The sequence below is a fragment of the Microtus pennsylvanicus genome, chromosome X (assembly GCF_037038515.1).
Source record: "Microtus pennsylvanicus isolate mMicPen1 chromosome X, mMicPen1.hap1, whole genome shotgun sequence".
Classification (NCBI taxonomy): Eukaryota; Metazoa; Chordata; class Mammalia; order Rodentia; family Cricetidae; genus Microtus; species Microtus pennsylvanicus.
In genome coordinates, this window is record NC_134601.1 from 51,139,762 (window position 1) to 51,153,628 (window position 13,867).

The 13,867-nt window shown below is 35.0% G+C and overlaps 1 pseudogene; it reads right to left on the reverse strand.

Annotated features, from left to right (window-relative positions):
• Nucleotides 1-11,159: 11,159 nt before the first annotated feature.
• LOC142841149 (large ribosomal subunit protein eL34-like) lies at nucleotides 11,160-11,512 on the reverse strand (annotated as a pseudogene).
• Nucleotides 11,513-13,867: the final 2,355 nt, after the last annotated feature.

Sequence of the window (13,867 nt, forward strand, 5' to 3'; positions counted from 1 at the left end):
CTTGTAACCAGTTTGATCCCTAAACAATGACAAATATCCATAATCTAATGAAAGACCAAAAAACCCCCACCTCATGTCTTGAAAATGTGGGCATTATATTCTTAAATTACTTCCTATTATCTGGGGTGAAGGCATCTTTAGGGTATCCTGAAAAGAGAAGTTGAGTTAATTGTTAAGTCCTGCTACAGGTAGGTATTTCATTTGTTGTCCAGTCTCTGTGTAATGTGAAAGTTCAGGACTTGTCTCAAGTCCTGACTCGAGTGGTCTGTTAGGCTGTATCATCTCAGCTAGCCACCTTGAAATTGTTAGTAATTCAAAGTTGATCTTTAGATAGTGTTTTTCAACTTAGTGGTATTATCATAGCAGTTGAGGAATCATCTTTGTGAGAACACATCTTCCTTTTGGAGACCTCAGATGTCACTGGTAGGCATCATCATAGTTAACTGCAGAAAATTAATACTCAAACCTGAAATAATATACATGAAGGTAGATGAAATATTTTTCTAGAATTAGTTAGTACTTTTTGTGGCCATAAATATCATATATCATAACAAAAAATTAAATATATATATATATATGTGTGTGTGTGTGTGTGTGTGTGTGTGTGTTTGTGTGTGTGTGTTTTGTGTTTGTATTAATCTTATAAAAATTACTCCTTAAGCAAAGCGGTTAAAGAGTCAATATAAAACCAAAGGATTATGAGATTAGTGGCAATAAAATAGTCCATAAATATTTTTCTTTTCTGTTTCATATCAGGTGGCTCTTCTAACATGAGACAAAGATTTCAGATTTTACTTTAATAACCACTCGGGTTTAGAAAAGGAGAGAGCCATACTCCAAATTCAAAGCCAGCTTTGATTTTTAATTAGACTGGAAATAAAACAAGGCTACTTGCATTATATATCTATAGAGGACATAAGAAACAAACATTTGGAAAGATTTATGAAATATTATCCTGCTGAAAATGTGATATATCAATATGCCAATTTACTATTTTTCTTGAGACATATTTTCTGGATGATTTGTCCTTTTCCTTCAGATGTATCATTTTTCTAGTGGTCTTCTGATTCCTTAGCTGGATATTTTTATCTTTCTGAAAAGACAGAAACAAACTCTTCCTTAACCCTAATTTTGGGAAGATTCTCCTTTGGCAAGTTATAACTCATCAAATGAAAAACATTCGTTCACTTCAGAGTATCATCTGGTATATATTCTGGGGTTTCAATATGGAAAACTACTCTGTCTTCATATTGTGAATTGGTAACTATGTTGAAAGGTTCTTTAAAATTTCTTAGTATCATGAGAATAGCATTATTACTTTTTGACAGAATCATAAAGGCTTTTATGTACTTTGCCTAAGTTTTCTGATTTATAATTTGTCTTTCTGATTTATTTTCATCATAAGAAGGGCTTTGATCCACTTTACATAAATTTTCTGATTTGTAACTTGCCTTTCCTGATTTGTTTGCATCAGTACAGGATGTTGGGGCTCCATTTATTGGTGTGTCCCATATAATGCGAGTAAGGATCCAGTTAGTTCTCTTTATACGTTAAATTTTCTAGCTTTTGGTATAGTTGTTGTTAATATCTTCTCTAAAATTACTGTAAACTCTTTGTCAGGGTTCACTTTCTTCTCATAATTTGTCAATTTTATCGTTATAAAAAGGTACTATAATTTCTGCTGGGTCTATTCCAGCTAATTGACAAAGTCTCAATTTTCCTTTTAGAATTAACTCAGAGATCTTTTTCAGATAAGTTTTTAAGTTTTTACTTGGTTTATGTCATTAAAATGTCCATTCTAAGTTAATGACCTCTTTCTGCATTAAAATTCCTATAGGAGAATGCTTGGAGTATAATATGACCAGAGTGCAGTTAAGATTTGGATCCACATGATCCACATATGCTTTCTCTAATTTTTCTCTCAGCTTCAATTGATAATTCTCCGGTACTACTTAAGTCCTTTGTCACCATCTAAGGCTTTGTTTAAATTAATCAGCTCATCAGGATCTATCAAAATAGTGTGACATAGATGAGAAATGTTTCTTTTTCTAGGAATGCTTGGAAGTCATTAAGAGTCTGTAATCCATCTCTCCTACCTATAAGAGGCTATCCTTTAGGCAATAGAGCAGGAAACAGAATGCCAGACTGTAGAAAGCCCATTGGCTGAATTAACCTTGTTAACAGCTCAGATCTTTTACTGTTCTGCACTTTCCATATTTCTTTTAAACAACAAATACAGGAGAATTCCAAGAGGTGCTTAATTCATCAATATGATAAGAATTTAGTTGCTTCTGTACCAGCTGTTCTAAAGCTCGCCATTTCTCTGTTGTTAGAAGCCATTGTACAACCCATACAGGTTTGTCATTCAACCATATTAAAGGTAGGGATGTTGGTGCCTTTGTAAGATCAGTAGCCATTGTGCCCTGCTCTTGTACAACCTAAATGGTCGGTGACTGTTCTTTATAATATCTTGTAATATTTTTCTCAGAAATGTATGTTAATTTATGGTTTGCTTCTAAGATTGGACGATTGTTAATTTGAGTATTCCATTGCTGTAACAAATCATATCCCCACACATTCATTGCTATGTTATCCACATATAGTTTTAATATTCCTCTCTGTCCTTCTGGCTCCATACATTTGACCCATCTCACACTCTGCTTTACCTGAGGTAATTATAATCCCTGAAAACTGAATATTTATATCCTGAAGAGACTAATTTGGATGCCAAGATTATGATGAAATTATTGTTATATTCACACCTGTGTCTACCAGAACTTCAATGACAGTGTCATTTATTTGTGTTTTTAATTTTGGTCTTTGTTCATTTATAGAAGTTTGCCAAAATACTTGATTTATGATTTCTCCTGAATTTTTTGTTCTCTCTTTGTAACTGTTCTATTATCCAGAGTAGTATGGCTTCTCATAATAAGCATTAGGCTCTTTAATTACTCTGGGAAGGAGTTTCCTCAACGATGTCAGGAAATGATTGAACTAGATTTGACATAAGGGCCTGCAAGAGGACCTTCACAGAGTTTCTTGACAGTAAAAGATTACATTGAATAACCCTGTTGACCTACATTCTTTACACCAATGCCTGACTTTGTTACACCTTCTGCATAATCCAGAAGGGAGGAGCATTCTGAATGGATTATATTTAGGAAAAACTATTTCTAGGAACGCTCTGTTTACATTACAATCCCTTGAAGGTGACCTTGTTTGCCACAATTGAAACACTTGATATTTCAATTTTTCTTCAAATCTCTGGAAATCAACTCTCCTATCCAGGCACCATCATGGTCTTGAGATACAATATTAATTGTATCTCAAATCCATTCCTCCAAAGGTGCTGATCTTGCCTTTAATGTTCTGATTATCCTTTTCCATAGAGATTTCTCATTTTCAAAAGTCAGAGATTCAATTACTGTTTGTCTCACTTCTGAATTTGGTATCATTCTTTTACTGCTGATATCAATCTCTGTAAGAAATCCATGCAGGTTTCTTTTGGGCCCTGTATGACTTTTGTAAATGAATCAATCTTCTTTCCTACTTCTTCAGTTCTGTCTTAAGCATTGCTGTGGCATGGCAATAAAGCCAGGATGTGACCATCATTTAGAGATTGCCTTTCTGCAGTAGCATAGTTTCCTTTTCAAGAATTTGATCTTGGGATTTTTTCCTACATCAAGTTTTACATCATTGTTCAATAGTCTTTCCCTCTTCTCTGAAACAGGTACTCCACTGTAACTGTGGACCAAACTTTAAAACAACTTTAACCAACTCTATCTATTTGTTGGGAATACCTCTATTACAAACTGACCATGAGTTTAACATTTGCTTCACAAAAGATGAATGCATGCCATATGAGACTATTGATTTCTTGAATATTCTTAAATCTAACATTGGCACAGGGGTCCATTCAGCTCTTACTCTATCATTTGGCAGTTCCTGTAAAGCTACAGGCAAATGTCTTTTTTGTGTGTGTGAATTTGTGCCTCAAATGTTGGGCACCAAATATAGAATGAACAATAAAAACTCAGACATAGATATTGGGTTTCAACCTAAATATCAGAAAGTAAAGCAGCCAGTCCCTGGATCTTACCTCTACCTGAGAATTAAAATGGGTGATCTTGCTTCCAAGAATCTTCAGAATGAGACTGAGAATGAAAATGAGATCACTATATGGTGTTGTCAATGACAGAGCTTTACATTCATTCTAGCAGGCAAAAGCTATGAACTTCCTTTTCCAAACACTCAAGAGTAGGCTTTTTATGCATGATATCAGGGTTTTTACTCTTGTAGGGAAAATTATTATCCAAAGTGATGTAACTTCTTACGCTATACATGTATCTATCTATACAAATAAATAAGCAAACAAACAAACAATACATATTATATGGAATTTTAAGCATAAAATAACATGACTCCTTATATATTTTCAAACTTTCCAGTATTATTATTTATTCCTCATTCCTTATCTCTCAGTGTTACCCTCTATTTCCTTTCAACAGATAATACTTGCATCCATGTTTCCCATTTCCTACTTCATAGCACCTGTGCCCTGCTGTTAGCTACCCTTGAACTCCCCTATCCTTTGTCCCTTTTTACTCTCCTGCTTTCTATGGTTCTCCAAGTAATATACTCCCACCTAAAGATTTGGAATTGAGAGCCACAACAGAATAGAACATGGAGCATTTGTCTTTCTGAGTCTATGTTATTGTACTTCAGACAATATGTTCTAGATCCATTCATTTACCTGCAAATTTGGTCATTTCATTATTCTTTTCTTTTTTACAGATGCACAAAAATACCACTGTGGATAGGCATCATATTTTCATTATCCATAAATCACTGGGTGAGCATTTAAGTTGTTTACATTTCCAAACGATTGTGAATAGAGCAGTAATGAACATGGATGAACAAATACGCATAAAGTAGAATGTTGAGTTCTTTGAGCAAATGCCAAACAATCATATAGTTGGGCCATATGGTAGATTTACTTTTAGGTTTTTGACAAATCCCAATTCTAATTTTAATACAAGCATCAGCTTGCAATCCTACCAACAATGAATTAAAGTTCCCTTTGTCTCACAACCTTCCCAAGAAACATATATTGTTAATTGTTTTTCTGATCTTAGCAATTCTAATTAGGTCACAGTGAACATTCTGAGCCGTTTAATCTGTATTTCCATAATAGAGGTTATTCCTATTTTGTACCCCCTTTTGACTTAAAATATAGAGGGAAGCAAGAAGGTAGTGTAGGCCATCATGTTAAATCCTAATAGACATGTATACAAGCACAGAAAGTATTACATAATCTTACTTTTATATGGGCTATAAAAAGATTTCTTTAATAAAACTTGAGAGTAGAATGGTGATTACTGGAGACTGAACAGTATGGAACGGAGAAAATGTATTAATGGATACCAAGTTAGTTAGATTAGGCAATAAACTCTGGTACGCTATTGCAGATTAATGTGATTGACTAGAGATGACTATGTTGTACCATTAATTGAAAAACAAGCCGATAATGACTATGGAGATGCTTAGTTGTATGTCAACTTGATGCAAGTTAGAGCCATCTGAACCAAGAAATCTCCACTGAAAAAGTGCCTCCATCAGATTGGCCTATAGACAAGTCTGTAGAGCATTTTCTTGATTAACAATTGATATCACATGATCCAGCCCACTGTGAAAGGTTCTAACCCTGGAGAGGTAATTCCAAATTGTATATATAGTAAAGCAGGTTGATCAAGACATGTAAGAAGTTTTTTTGCATGTCTTCTTATCAGTTCCTGCCTCCAGGTACCTGCTTGATATTTTTGCCTTGAGTTCCCTCAAGGAATGTGTAAGCCAAATAAATCCCCTTTATCCCCAACTTGTCTTTGGTTTTGATATTAGTTATAACAATAGAAATCAAACAGAGATAGAGATAGCATAAATGGTGAAGTACCCTCTTGTAGACTATTGTTTTAACTGGGCAAAGATATGTTACATTTGTTTATGTTGTGGAATATTTCTTTAACTGTATGAAGGTGTGTTATATTTATTAATACTGCATTTGTTTAATGATGTAAGCTGTGCATTGCATTTGTTTCATCTTTCCTGCCTAAGGCATATGATTGGTGTAATAAAAAAGCTGAATGGCCAACAGCTAGGTAGAGAAAGGGTAGGTGGGGCTATCAGGGAGAGAGAATAACTAAGAGGAGAAATCTAGGACCCTGAAGAAGAATGAGAGAATGAGTGATTCACCAAGAACAAGAATCCAAGCAAGAAGCCAGCCAGACATGAGAAGTAGTTAAAGAAAGTTATACAAAAATAAAAGGTAAAACTACTCGAGGCGAAAAGTAGATAAAGATAAATAGGTTAATTTAAGTTAAAAGAAATAGCCAGACATGAGCCTATGCTAGGCCTAGCATTCATAACTAATAAGAAGTCTTCACCTCATCATTTGAGAGCTGGGTTGTGACCTGAAAGAAAATACCTGGTACAGTGTCCTATGCATATATAAGTTTGAGGACTTGAGTTTGGATCCCTAGTACGCACAAAAGTTATGTGTAGGAGCATGCATCCAGTGTGTGGAAAAGGTGGAGACAAGACTCCTAGAGATCATTAGCCCACAAGTCTAGTTGAATATGTGCTCCATGTTTATGGAGAGACCCTTCCTCAAATAAATAATGTGGAGATCTATTAAGGAAGACCACATGATATCTACCTGTGACTTCCACACAAACTGATACAGATTCACACACACCCAAGTACAAACACCTAAAAAACAAATGAATATCCTTCCTATCACACACACACACACACACACACACACACACACACACACACCAAATGGATGTTATAAAAATTTAAGAATAGTTCCATTCTTGTACTTTTCATGATATAGTTTTCTTTGCTTAAATCTGAGGGGAGGTAAGCCTGAAAGGTTTCTCCCCAAAAGGTGCATGTGTCTGCATTACTTTCAATGCTTTTAAAGAGAGGCATCTAAGGCTAGGTTGGTATTGGTATTTCCGATGCTTTTTGTGTGATCTTTCTAACTATTCACGATAGATTTTTGATCGCCAGATGAAGGTTCTATGATGATCTGTAACATATTCATCAGTATGACTATAGGGTAGGGCCATTTCAGGCTCCTTCTCCTCAACTGCCCAAGGAACTAGCTGGGGACATCTCCCTGGACACCTGGGAACCCCTCTAGGGTCAACTCTCTTGCCAACTCTAAAATTGGCTCCCTTAATTAAGATATATACTTCCCTGCTACCATATCTACTCTTCCTCCATCCAAATGAGGAGCAGAAGGAGGGAGAACATGAACAAGAAGTCAGGACCGTGAGGGGTGCACCCACACACTGAGACAATGGGGCTGATCTATTGGGAACTCACCAAGGCCAGTTGGACTGGGTCTAAAAAAGCATGGGATAAAACCGGACTCTGAACATGGAAGACAATGAGGGCTGCTGAGAAGCCAAGAACAATGGCACTGAGTTTTCATCCTACTGCATGAAGAATTCAAATCCAAATGCTAAAGTAAATGGGCTCCCTTTTGTTACTCAAAAGATTTATAAAACAATGTGGGTTTCAACCACTTTCTAATGTGACTTAAAGTTAAGCAGTGAAAGGAGTGAGGGAGAGATAAAGAGATTAGAAAATATGTCCAACTAAAGATAGTGCTTAAAACTTACTTGAACCTATTATCTCATTCTTATACTCTCATTAGTCAGATGCAAAAGTTAACTCTGATTTTTTTCTTCACATTATATACTGTTGTATGAATAAATAGTATTGGGATAATATGTTAATTCAAAGTTTTATATATTCTTTTAAGTTAAGTAAATAATGTGGTAATTGGAGAACACATCAATTGATTTGTAGAATGGGAAAATGAAATGAAGAAGGTTTGAGTTATAACTAGCAAGGAAATAATAGATGCATTTATATCAATACAGTATATGAACTTAATGACTACCTAATTTATCTAAATCTACTACACCTAATTTGTGGCTATACTGAATGTTTATGAGGTATACTAAGATACTAAAGGTTTTGTTGTTTGTTTGCTAAGGCAATATTAATAAAATAGTGCTAGCTATAAATTGATATTGTTTTATGATACCATTTCATGTACAAAGACAACTAACCATTCCCAGAAGTTAAAGGAAAGTATATGGTACCATTGTCAGAAGCCAAAGTGAAGTATATAGTAGTTCTTATGTTTATAATGACAAGTCTCTGCTCCATATAATAAACTCTGGTCTTCCATGATATGAGAATTTAACTTTATCAATTCAAGGTTATATTATTAGGAAGCATGCTAACTTTTCACTTAACCTTTGAATATATAAGATGAATGCTTTGGAAAGTAATACATTTCACTGTAACTGTGTTTCAGTGTATCTGGGTAAAAGAAAAATTTAGACAAGATTTCATTCTTAAATCTAACTATATAGTTTTGTAATTGGCACCTATCTTTAACTGAACACAAAGAAATGCAATATAATTGAATATTTTCCTGTTCTTTGAAGCAAGATCTCCTCCCTATACTTCCCCATGTAAGAAAACAGCATCATTATGTCATTAAAATCCTGAATCTTGAGTCTAGTGAGATGGCTAAGTGAGTATAAATTCTTGTTGTCAAGGTTTAACAGCCTGAGTTCCATCCCCAATCATGTGTAAAGGGTAATAGAGAGAAACATTTTTACAAACTTGTTCTTTGACCTTTGCATTCATTCTGTGGCACACATTACACACATACATACACACACACACATGTACAAACACATGCATGCACATACTCATGCACACACACAGTACAAAAAGAATAAAACACTTTTTAATTAAATAAACCCTAGATGAAAAGTCCCTTAATACATAATCTACCAACAGGTCCTGTTTATCCAAGTCTGTAGATGGAGCAGCGAGCAGGCCTGCTTTTCGTCCCGCCCACTGGCTCCCACATGGTTAGCTTTACACCCGAAATAACAACACACAAATTGTATTCTTTTAAATACTGCTTGGCCCATTAGTTCTAGCCTCTTATTGGCTAATTCTCACATCTTGATTAACCCATTTCTAGTAATCTGTGTAGCACCACAAGGTGGTGACTTACCGGGAAAGATTCAGCATGTCTGACCTGGTGGCTGGCTCCACGGCATCTGACCTCACTGCCTTCTACCCAGCATCCTGTTCTGTTTACTCTGCCTACCTAATTTTCTGTCCTATCAAAGGGCCGAGGCAGTTTCTTTATCAAACAATGAAAGTAACACATAGACAGATGACCCTCCTCCATCAAAAGTCAGTAATATACATTCAGTCTGACTGTTTATCTTGATCTCCACTGTCTAATCCAAGCCATATTCATTTCTCATTTGGGTGATTAAATGAATAAAACCTAAATAATCTCCTCAACTTCATTTTAAGTCCATTTATTCTATTTATGGATTGAAGCTAATATGGTGTTTAAAATATTAAATTACACTAGTTTTATTTAATACATAAATATAAAAATAATACATTCTTATAGACTACTCTAGGATATTTCAATGTATATGTCTATTTTATTATATTTAAATAGCTTGAAAATATTCATCTCTTTGATTATATGCAATTTTATTATGGTGCAAAAGTTCACAATATTATTTTAATGTGTGTTTATGTGTATATGTGTGTATGTTCAAGCACACATGCATTCATGAGCATGCGTGTGCATGCACGGAGGTGTATGTAGAAGTCAAAGAACAGTTACTAATCTCTTTCACCGCTTGAGTTTTAGGGATTGAACTCAGGTTGTCAGGCTTAACAGCAAGCACCTTTATATTCTTGAGTCATTTTTCCTTTCCAAGAATGGAATTATTAACAAGCAATTGCCACATGTCTGTAAATAAACGTTGAGCATTTCACATTTGGGCTTGGCTTGTGAAGGATGTAATTTTGGATTAAAAATAAACATACTGGAACATACATCCAGAACAGAAACATTCATATGCACAGCTGGAAACAGATACTGCAATCTGAAAGTATAATTAAGATTTACCATCTCTATTTATAGAGTATGAGCACTGCAAATTTATTGTCTTTAAATGCGAAGGTTTAGAAAGCATTAGAGGAAGATAAAATATTCACAGAGTACAATGGAATTTGACATATAAAGAGGTATGTCTAAATTCAGTATTGAGGATGGCAACATGAGAGGGAAACAGAAAATAACACAGTCAGAAAAAAAATGCATAGCATTTCAATGAAAGACACAAAACACTCCATATTTCTTGAAAACAAAGCTTCTCTTGAGTTCAATAAATATGCCTGCTGATGCACACATTGTTAATGTGTAAGTGTATGAAACAAGCAACTATGCTAATGGAAGGGTGGATGGTTCTTTGCAAGTGAGTGATTTGTGACAGCAATGAAGCCCCCTTCCGTCGCAAATCCTGTCATTTTATCATGAAGTAAAAGATTCCTACAAATACGATAGTGAGGCCAATTGAAGCTGTTGATAGGCAAAGCTTTGCAAGTTGACACATTGCTGTTCTGACAGAGTTAAAGGAATATAAATTTTTCATATTCTTAATCCTTTTATAGCAGTATTAATACTAATCAGATAAAGTAAATTTAAGTGATTCAGCAAATCCACTTACCTTTAAAATGTAGAAATTATACGGCTGAGCTACTTGGATCAGATAGCTGCAAGATTAGTGCTTTGGAATGTCTCCGGAGGAGATAGTAAGTTCCTATGTTTTGTATATGCTATATGAGATTTGTTAGTCTGTGAGTAGACTAGCTTCATATTTATGTTCTATAAGCAGTTCATAAAAATGTAGAAGAAAAAATAAATTATAGAGGTATATCAAAAGAGATAAATTGGAGCTTTTAAGCAGTTTCTTCTTTAACAGATGGCCTTACAAAGAGCTCTATACTGCCCTCACACCCTCTTCCACAGCAGGACCTGGCATGTGAATTTGTTATTAAAGGAGGTGATCACTTGTGGTCAGGATTACAGGAAATGATAAACATAAATATCTCTTTTCCACTCACCTTCAGTGGCACAGGTGTTCAGCTTACAACAGTTACTTGTCTTACTAGTGCGTTGAGCTCAAGGAGAATCACAGGATTTATTTGACATTGTCCCTTTTCTCTTTTTATTTAAAAAAGCTGCATATTTATTTTGCTTTCTGACTCTGTACTTGTGCCTTCAACACTTTCACAACATTTTTATGTTCCTCAATAAGAAAAGCCCTTTTGATCCTGCCATGGACACACTTGGCACACATGGAACCACCATATGCCCTGCTGTCATGCTTCTTTGTCTTAGATAATCTCATAAAGACTTTCCGTCCTATAACGTGAACTCCTAACGTCTGCCAGGGCATGCACTACATGCCAATTTAGATGCTTTCCCAACATTCTTGATATAAAGGTAAACAATCCTGTCGCCAGGGGTTTAAGACAGCCTAATTTTGTTAGAGGCTGAACTGTAGGAATGCCTATGACAGTATATCAAATGCTGGACCATTCTGAGGACTTCTACAGTACCATTGCTGGAAGATGAAATTATCACATGCCTAACCAAACACTGTTACCGGAATTGAATGAAATAAGAAAGTATTAGCATAGTCATTTACAGTTAAGCACTAACACTCTTTAATAATTTGAGTATTTTAGGATAATTTGATACTTAATTGGCATTCAGTATTTGCTTCCTATGTTGAGTTCCATTATGGGAAATGGAGCCCTACAAGGTCCTATTTACTTTCCCTTCTCATGCATTAAGATCTTCAAGCATATAAGAAAGCAGTAAGAACAAAGGGCAGTAGATACCCTGGTAGAGGCTGCCCAATGCATCTAAATTGAAAGCTTACTGTAGGCAGAACTCTTGCTTCCAAGATTTTCCTCAATTCCTAGAACTGTTGTTTGTACCTTATACTCATACCTTTCACAACTAGACAACATAGACTTGGCTGTAGCTGTTAGTTGAACAAAGTAAGAGGTTTCATTATGACATATCTATGTACACATCTAATATATTGTTTTCATATTCATCTCCTCCATTACCCTGCTCTGTTCTCCTTAATTTGTCCCTTTCTATATGTCTAATAATGCCTGTTTTACTTCTCTGTATTTAAAAAGAGCCTAACTGCTATATTCTATATATTAAATTACCTCTTTGTGAGTATATATTATGTGCATTATCTGCGGTCATTATGTATTATGTGAATCTTTGAAATGGTCATGGAAATTTAATCTATAAAAATGTAACTGCTATTTGTTACATTCATGAAAGCAAAATTTTGAAAGACCATATTGACATTAGTTCCATATAGACTTGTTATCAGTAACAAGCCAGAGGGTCTACCCCCCTAAGGCTTTTTCTGATAAGGGTAAACTTATGCAATGAATCTGGGTTTCTGCTTCTCCATCATACTTGGTATTTTTTTATATGGATACTTCTTACCTAGCTACCCACTTTCTCATGATGTAGTAGATGATGTGTCAGGTAAATGTATTACATTCATTACCACATCTGTTCCCAGTCTCTCTTTATGACCATTAGCTTAGTATACAACAAATAAAATTACTTCTCCATGATATTTAAAGAAAAGCTCAGAATTTATTTTTAAAAAGTATTATCTCAGTTTTGTTTTTAATTTAAGAATTTTATCCTGAAATATCTTTAGACTTTTTAGAAAAGCTATAAAGATGGTATCATTAGTGGATCATTTAGAAATGGATTTTGAAGACTGATTAAGCATTTAAGTGTTGGCTGATCAGTTGGACTCAGATCACAAAATCAACTGACTCCTGCTACTAATAAACCATTAGCTGACCTAGAGTGGATGAACAGAAGGGTATGCTATTTCACTTCTATAAGCTGTTTCCATAGCACTAACAGAATTACCCTCACTTGCACACTGTTATCCCGTGCAACAGAGCATTAAAGACAAGATTAGAAAGGGAAAACAAAGCAACCTCAGGTTGCTTAAAATGTAAATTAAAAAGGAAAAGCAGATAAGACACCTAAGCACACAGATTTAACTCTCTTAAGTGGATGGAAAGAAGTCTTTGTTTCTGTAATTATTTTCAAACTGCCATTCATAATATATGAGGTTCTATCATCTGGGCACACTGAAATCCATGAAATTCCATTTGTTGAGATGGAGAGATGCTAAAATAGAATGCAGAAAAGCAGACTACCTTTAGATGCTTTAATAACAGCAATTATCCTGGTCATTTTTAACCTAAAGAATGGCACTGCTGCCTTTGATACCTTCCTTGCAGACAGAAGTAAGAGGGAGCTCTCTCAGAGACAGACTTTCTTCTCATCCTCACAATTATAGCAAGAATGAGATTCTGGTGAAGAGGTGGTTTTTGACTTGAGCATGGGGAATGGAAAAGAAAGAGAAACTCAGGTTATAAAGATGGAAGGGTGATGAAGGAACACAGACACTGAATTTCCAACTTGTACAAGGAGAGGGATTTATAGGCTGTGTCCAGGATAAGAATTTTTTCTGCTAAGTTAACAAGAAAGATCTATTGTATTATTTGTGATCCATTGCTTTCATTGAAAAAAATGTTCTATCTACAGGATGAACTTGAATATTGTCTAAGAATAGAGGATTAGTATTAATAAATTTATGATCTGTTAATATTTTATATATGTAGTTCTTTTAAGGAAAGATAACTATTTTTCTAAAGTGACTCAGAAACTATACTCCTACCTTCTCGTTTGGTTTTTGAGACAGAGTTGTTGTAGTCTTGGCTTTCCTGGAACTCTCTCTGTAGGCCAGGCTGCTGGCTCAAATTTACAAAGATCTGCTTATCTCTGCCTCCTAGTTCTGTGATTAAAGGCAAGAACCACCACTGCCTATCA